We start from the raw sequence: 7,533 nt of genomic DNA, 5'->3' as shown, positions 1-7,533 counted from the left end.
TGAAAAAGAGGAAACCCATTCCAATGAGATCAAATGAAGTTTAAGCGTAAAAAAGAGGCGAACTATATCATTATTTGTTATTAAAATATAACACCATAAATAAAACCATACAGAGTTCTGCGAGCGTTTGTAAAATTTACCTCTATAAATTCTAATTTCTATTCAGCCTAATGTCTATGTCTATTCGAACTGGAAGAGATAAGATGCCAATATTACAAATAAATGATACTCTCTTTGGATCCATTCTTTTGTGACAAACAGATTGAAACCAGCACTTAAAATCATGAAAAATAATTTTTACTAATTCATCCAGACGGGATGAAACTACTCATACCTTATTATCTGCCGCCACCACTACTCCAACAAAAAACAATCAACATCCTGAGCATTTCACAGATGGTAGCATAATCGTTTTATGTCCTGCGAAAATTTGTAAACTCAAATATTAGGGGAAAACTTTAAAAACATTGATTAAGTGTTGATACCGGAAATTACAAAAGTTTGTAAGTCAGGGAAAAAATGAGGAATATGCATTGAAACGAGAGAAAGAAGAGAGGCCGAATACAATATAATATATGTTGTTCGGAATTTCTGAGATGATGGAAAGTCGTGGTAGCAGAGTACATACCCTGTAAGTACAAAGCACGATGTAAAATCATGGAATTGAATTTACAGGCAATTTCAGAGCTCTGCTTCCAGAAAATCCAATTATTAGGGCTGCAGAAGTGGAAATTACAACGTGAACAAAAAAAAGACCATGGCAGCACGTCGGCCGAGATAGAGATGTTATGCAGATCCAGTTGAGATGATATTATACTAGTGGCATGCCTACATCGAACGGTTAACGCTGGATTTTGCTTTTTCACCTACTCACATCGAACGGTTAATGCTGGATGTTTCTTTTTCACCTACTCACATCTAACGGCTTATATTAATAGCTTTTTTGTTTTCTTGAATATCAAGCTGCCCACTACTCGTTTTGCTTTTCTGTTTTCTTGAATGTATCAAGCTGCCCAGAACTCTTTTTGCGTTTTGTCATCCTGAAATAGTAAGTAACCGTTCAAGACTTCGCGCCCCATATCCCATCATGAAAAAATCAAACCAAAATAGAATTCTCAAAATTTAGATTGATTTGAAGGGATTGTATTTTAAAATGATCCATTTTACTCGAATCATTAATTTGCAACGACAGATTTATATAATTCAACGCCATGATGGTATAGGGAGATTTAGGGAGATCTATTGATTGGGTTCAAGGTTGATCTTCTCAACTGCCACGTTTATAAATTGGATGAAGATAATTCTTTTTTTGATTATAAATTAGTTTTAGGACTTGACATTTTCACATATATATATGGTAACAAAATTTAGTTGCTGAAAAGAATGATTTAGAAAATTATTGACGGTGCCCTAAGGTATTCCTTTTGAAAAAACTTCCCTCTTGCTCACTTGTCATCACTCTCGTTGTTTGATTATATATTAGACTATTAGAAAATGGTCAGTCATTGGATCAAAGGTAGTTTGAAGGAAGGTTTATTAAACCCTAATCACATGGGTGAAAAACACACAAAGATGATAATAGCGCACAAAAAATAGGTGGAGATGAAATTGAATTGGGAACTGAAAATTCTGGGAGCCCAGAAGAGCCCAGAAAAACAAAGATTAGCAGAAGAAGAATCAGAGATAACGAGGAACATAGTTCCTACATTGTCTAGATCGATGTACTCAAAACCAAAATCAAGATTTGTCGAAGCTTGACAGAGTATGTTGAATGTTGTCGAAGGGAGCACCAATCCTTTCTTGAAAAGATCGCACAACAAAGCTTCTTCCCCTTCGTCGTGTTGTTGGGAATGTTGATTTTGAGCTTGATAGTGGGTCGCCTAGAGCATCATATGGTCTCAGGGTTGGAGATTTGGAAATGGTGTTTGATGGTATTGGTTGCTTTCTATGGGAGATTGGTTTTCAGGTTAGTTTATTAGTATTCTTCTCTTCATGGTTGAAAGAAACTTCATTCTCAGGAAGAGGGTTCTTTACTTTGTCTATGGCCTCAAAAAGAGTGTGCATAATTATATTTGGCTCGCTTTGCTTGATGCCCAAGTTGAGCGCTCCACCAAGAGCCATCAAATGTTTCCCAATGTGACCAGGCTATTGATTGCCTTAATATTAGTATTTTCATAGTCTTTAAGAAAAATTGAGGGTTTTTATGTTAAACCTCGCTTTGTCACGCAAAACCTAGCTTATAATTTATACATTTTATGCAGGGTTATTCTGGCTGTCATGTCTAGCACTATTCTTCTGACCCCAAAACAGCTATAAACTAGCTGCACCAAATTGCCGATGTGATTGTCGTTGTAGTCACAATAATTGTTATTTTACTTGTTCCAGGGACTACCACATCCCATGTTATTTTGCAAGTATCATCTCAGCTGGTATTAGCAAGCTTCATATTCGAGAATACCTGCAAAACAGTGTTTGAAGCAATTGTGTTTGTGTTCGTTGTGCATCTCTTTGATGTTGGTGACCGATATGTTGTTGAAGGTGTTCAAGTAAGGGAAGAAGGATGGAACCCTACTTATGTATGCTTCTCTTTCTTATAAGCTACCCAATTCTACGCAACATGGGTTTCTTTTTCTTGATTGTTGATGAGATCTCGATATTATATGCTGCACCAAATTGCCAATGTGATTGTCATTGTATTGATGATAATTGTCATTTTACTTGTTCCCGGGATTGCCACATCCCATGTCATTTTGTTAGTATCATTTTGGCTAATATTATCAGGCTTCATATTTGGGAATACTTGCAAAATAATCTTTGAAGCAATTGTATTTGTGTTCGTTATGCATCCCTTTGATGTTGTTGACTCATGCATTGTTCATGGTGTTCAAATAAGGGACGAGGATTGAAACTCTACTTATGTATGCTTCTCTTATAAGCTCCCCAATTTTGCGCAACATGGGTTTATTTGTCTTGATTGTTGATGAGATCTCGGTATGATCTATCTCCTCTGAGTTCACGAATTTTGTCTAATCCAAGTCTTCTGAATGCATTGGTGATGACAATTTCACATTTGGTACATCCCCAAAAGATTCAGATGGTGAGTGTTGCACAAAGAAGTGGATCTATCAACTATCTTTCCACTCATTTCTCCATTGTGGGATATCGTTAATCTAGCATCCTTCTTCCAGTACTCCGCCTCTTCCTTTGACTTCTTCAAATCTGCTTCCAAGGCCAGTTTGGCTATTTGGAAAACCTCTATCTACTCAGAAGATATGCAATTTGCCTACTCTTCTCGAGATCAGAATTCACCGCATTTAACTTCTGCAGGGCTTCCTTTTCCTTAATATTAACATCCTCCACCTAGGAAAAGACTTTTGTTATTCTTTTACTTGCATGTTCTTCACCCTCTTGTGCTTTCTTCTACAATAAATCATACTCTTCTTTTGTAATTGAAACAGAATTGTCATATGCTCTCTTAGATGAAGCTCATTTTCTTTGTCCAGGAGAGCATATTTGACTATAGAAATTTCCATTTGATCACTTTGTGCAACTTCTTTTGTTGCAACTATCTCAACGTCAGCTTCTTCGAGGGAATTTAATAATTTAGTTGCATTTTCTTTGGCTATGTTAGCCTCAACTTCAATGCATCATACAAATTCAATTGAAGATCCTTGACATTGGCCAATTCTTTCTTCAATAATTGAACCTCTTCATTAGCCTTAGTTTCCATTGCATACGCTTCTTTGGCTTATGATTCTCGTTTTGTAGCAGTGGCAACCTTTTCATCCTCAACCATTAACCGTGATGCATATGCCAAATCGAGAGACTCTTTTAGAGAACATATCTTTGCAGACACTTCCTCTGTTTTGTTGGCATTTGCCTTTGAAGCATTGACAACATCCTCACCCTGTTTGGTCGCAATGTCCTTAGACTCCATCGCAATGGAGAGATATTTCTTGACCCGTTGAAGCTCTTTAGTTGCAGATTGCAACGCAACGAAATCAAGAGCATGCTATCTCTGCACAACTTCAAGTTCAGATTGCCAGGCCTGATCTCTCTTCTGAGCAGCCTCAATGGTGTCCCGCTCAATCTCATCGTCCTAAAACTTCACTCTCAAATTTCTCCAATTCTCTCTTCTCAACCACCAAAGACTCACTCAACCTCACATTGGCTTCATCAAATTCCATCTTACTCTCTTCCAACTCTTTAAGAGCCCTAGAGTTAGATTTCTCTACCAAGGCCTATTGTTCCTTAGCACTCTTAAAATTCTCCTGAGCTTGATTCAGTAGTTGTTGAATATCGAGTCCTTTGGTGACTCATTTCAGCCATTTACATTTTACACATACCATGAACAAAGCACATCATATTGAAATCCACATTCACCTTATGAAACCCAGCTATCACAGGAACGTAAAGAGGCAAGCAAACAAGTAGATTGAGAATTAAACTTCACGTTTCTTACCTCAGGTAATGTGCTCCTAGGAGATCTTCGGTCTGGTATTTTGGAGGGGACCTTATCCAATGAAAGCCTACTAGTCTGTACTGGAGTTGTGTCAGAGTCTGTACTCCCAAAACCTCTGTTTTGATTACTATGTCTAGGAGTACCAAGAGACATCTTGTGAGGCATATATGTCGAACCAGATCTATTGCAAAACATTCAAATCAATAAATAAGTGTACACATTCTCTAGTAACCATAATACATAATGTCATTCAAACTACAACCCAAGATTAAAAAAAAAATAATAATAATAATAAATGTATTCAACACAGAACCTAGAAGAAATGTAACCAACAATACCACCTAGATGCATAAATGGATCCATGAACACTACCCAAATGCATAAATGAATTCAACAAAAACTAACCAAATATGAAAAACAAGATCTAACAGAGAAACCAAAAAACATATATATTCCAATATAATCTTAAACTTTAACTTAAATTAGAGATGTTTTCATGGTATGAGGCCAAATGGTATGAGATCATGGTTTGTTACGGAAATGTGCATTAAGAGAATTGTATTTTACACTTGTTGGTTAACTAAGGGTAGTGTTTATTTGTTATTTAGACTGTGGATTTAGTCAGCTTTTATAGGCAACTATGCTTACCGCTTTTGTGATTTGAACTAAAATAAGGACGGTAATTTTAGAGATTGCATTAAAAATGTCCCCATTTATAGGGGACTAAAACTCTTATGTGATAGTTCAACCATTTCACCATGGTCCCATAGTGCTCACTTTCAATTTTCTTCGCAACAACTACAAAGAAAAATAGCTCGCCCAAGAAAAATAGTATGAGGCTCGCATTCATCTTTCTCTAACGTGTGACTTATTAAATAAGCATAAACATTTGAGAAAAAATTGGTAAAGAAGAATGAAAGTTTGTTGGGAATGTTATATAGTGAAATCAGAAAATTTTGATATAGAAGATTGACAAGTATTATTGGAAAACTTCTAATGTTTAGGACATGATTCCAACTCCCTTATTCTAGTGGGGCATGGAAAAAAATAAATAAATAAATAACCATGTAATCAATAGGACTGACTTATTTAAGGGTAAGTTTGGTTTGTTTAAGTCAATGCTTTTGTTCTTGTTTCATAGGACCGCCCAAAAATGTGAAGCCTCCCAAACTCCAAGGAATTGCCACGTTAAAACTAATGCCTAACTCCGTCTAATTGTGGGTTATTTTCGATGTTTGAAACTAAGTATTCGATATATGTTTCTCTTATTTATTTTCCAGGAAAACTCATGCATCATCGTAGGTCCTACTGTGGTCTCTTTGGTCCTATTTTGTTGGGACCTTAGCAATTACAAAGTTAATTTAGAAAATTAATTTCTTAGATAACATTCACCTTAAGGGAGTGATAGGAGATATTGCATGTTGCAACTACTAAGCATCACTATATAATCACATGCAGGTTCTCTAAAAATGGTGGTTTTGATTTGAAATTATCTACTATCGATAACTTTGGAGAGGAATAAGAATAAATTAGCTTTGTATGGTATTTGAAGTGGCTACAACATTTATTCCATAAGCATAACAATAAAACTTCAAATAATCAACATAATCTAGATCAAAGCATAAATTCTAGCAGTGACAAATATATCAATCGATAATTAAAACATCATGTTGATACAAAGATAACAAATGAACTGCAAGAAATAACTACAGTAAAGAGCATTTTCAAAAATGTTGCTAAGTCAGGGGCCAAGTTAGTATATACATAATAGTTTTTCTTCATCTTGCATGATCTGTTTGGTGTTTTATTGTTCAGTACTAAAAATATTGGTTTCTTTCTAATGGGATTCCATATTTTACAGGTATATAGAGGAAGAAGACCTTCTGAGGTTCTTGAAAAAGAATGAGATGGAACCTGTGTTTCCCCAGTTTGAAGGAACAATTAAGACTGGGTCGTATGCATTTTTAACTTTGATCCTTAGGTCCTATACTTTGAATTTAATGTTTAAGCTGAAAAATTAAGCTATGATCCATTCTTCAAAAAATTAAGCTTTCCCGTTCTACAACTCCAACATTGACCATTCTATTGTAATTGAAATCGCATCTGTTTTAGCCATTAACATGTCTATATCTCATATTTATGAAGAGTGCTCAAACCATTACAGTTGGCCCAAGATAAGAATTAGGAATAAGATTGACAATAAAAGTGATCAATTACAATGTAAAAAGAAGGCATAGTGTGCATATCTTTCACTGTTCAGATGTGCGGAGCTTTCATTGTAGCTCTTTTACATAGGTGTTTGCACATGGTGTGCAAATTTCTAATTAATATTTCTTTTTGCAAATTGTTCGCCCCCTATCTGCCTACGCGTGCATGCGGCTACATAAAAGACATACAATGAAAACTCCACACACAAAAAAATAACCTAAAGACATTGTGGAAAAAATAAATAGTATGGATTATTTGTTAGGATTCTTATCAAAGAAAACAAAAATTTGAAATTCCATCCTTTGAAAAAAGAACAATGATTATGCTGGGATGCTAGAGAAAAAAGAAAGACCTACCCCAATGAAAAATTAAGAAGCAATGATTATATATTCATAACATAACAAAGAATACAAAGATTTGAAATTCAATCATTGAGAAAAAAAATAATGATTATGCTGGATAGGAGAGAAAGAAGAGAATGCTACTACAATAAAAACTATGTTGTAAATTCTAAAATTTCCACAAATAAATATTCAATCGAGCTTTATTTGAGGAAACCATGGAATTAATATAGTTAAAAGATCTAATGCTTCAATTTATAGAGGTGGAAATTATAAAATGAATAAAAGCACATGAATTTGCAGCACCTTTGTCAAGATAAATGACATACCCCAGTTAACTAACAACTCATTGATATTATATTAATGAATAATATATTAATTTATTTTGAGAATATAAATATGGTAATTTTTTTTTATTAAATAATAATACCATGGAACATTTTATAAAATTTAGAAAATTAACCTTATAATGATTAAGTTACAAATTAAATTATACATTTACGATTCATTAAAATTCACATT

The 7,533-nt window shown here is 34.6% G+C and overlaps 2 pseudogenes; both read right to left on the bottom strand.

Annotated features, from left to right (window-relative positions):
- Nucleotides 1–2,568: 2,568 nt before the first annotated feature.
- On the bottom strand, nt 2,569–3,483 carry LOC149202662 (uncharacterized; annotated as a pseudogene).
- A 139-nt stretch (nt 3,484–3,622) lies between these two features.
- Nucleotides 3,623–4,657, bottom strand: LOC149202661 (putative WEB family protein At1g65010, chloroplastic; annotated as a pseudogene).
- Nucleotides 4,658–7,533: the final 2,876 nt, after the last annotated feature.

This window comes from Pinus tabuliformis, chromosome 2_1 (assembly GCF_031772625.1).
Source record: "Pinus tabuliformis cultivar Carrire ecotype Pingquan chromosome 2_1, CPIR1, whole genome shotgun sequence".
In the NCBI taxonomy this organism is placed as follows: domain Eukaryota; kingdom Viridiplantae; phylum Streptophyta; class Pinopsida; order Pinales; family Pinaceae; genus Pinus; species Pinus tabuliformis.
Note: the sequence above shows the minus strand (reverse complement) of the source record. Positions and strands in the feature narration are given on the sequence as shown.